The sequence below is a fragment of the Babylonia areolata genome, chromosome 21, assembly GCF_041734735.1.
Source record: "Babylonia areolata isolate BAREFJ2019XMU chromosome 21, ASM4173473v1, whole genome shotgun sequence".
In the NCBI taxonomy this organism is placed as follows: Eukaryota; Metazoa; Mollusca; class Gastropoda; order Neogastropoda; family Buccinidae; genus Babylonia; species Babylonia areolata.
This window is the reverse complement of record NC_134896.1, coordinates 23,200,275-23,200,659: the sequence shown is the minus strand read 5'-3', so window position 1 is coordinate 23,200,659 and position 385 is coordinate 23,200,275. Positions and strand designations below refer to the sequence as shown.

The 385-nt window shown below is 47.8% G+C and overlaps 1 protein-coding gene across 1 annotated transcript in view; it reads left to right on the top strand.

Moving 5' to 3' along the window:
* The first annotated feature begins 375 nt into the window (after positions 1–375).
* LOC143295831 (metalloproteinase inhibitor 3-like) overlaps positions 376–385 on the top strand; it is a 7,227-nt gene continuing 7,217 nt past the window's right edge. The window contains exon 1 of the mRNA XM_076607474.1: positions 376–385. This exon is cut by the window's right edge and continues 347 nt beyond it. The gene's annotated coding sequence lies outside the window, so the exon portion shown is untranslated.

Here is a 385-nt window from a genome sequence, read left to right as displayed (position 1 = left end):
GCGTGTGTGTGTGTGTGTGTGTGTGATTGTCTCTGTCTCTCTCTGTCTATGCCTCTGTGACTTTGTCTGTCTTTCTCTGTATGTCTGTCTGTCTGGTTCTCTCTCTCTCTCTCTCCTTCCCTCCCTCCCCCCCCCTCTCTCTCTCTCTCTCTCTTTCTCTCTTCTCTACTCACAACAGTTGCATACCACACCAAGTTCACCAGGCACTCTGGCAGTAAATGTTCGCCCGGATCCTGTCTGGAACGAAAATTGAAATAATTGATGATGCTCAATTTTGATTCATTTCAATTTTCGTGCCACAATAACTGCCGCCGTGAAACAAGATACACTTCCCGACACAATAAAAAGAGGCCCCCACATCCCTCGAGCTAAAAGGCGTACCGAG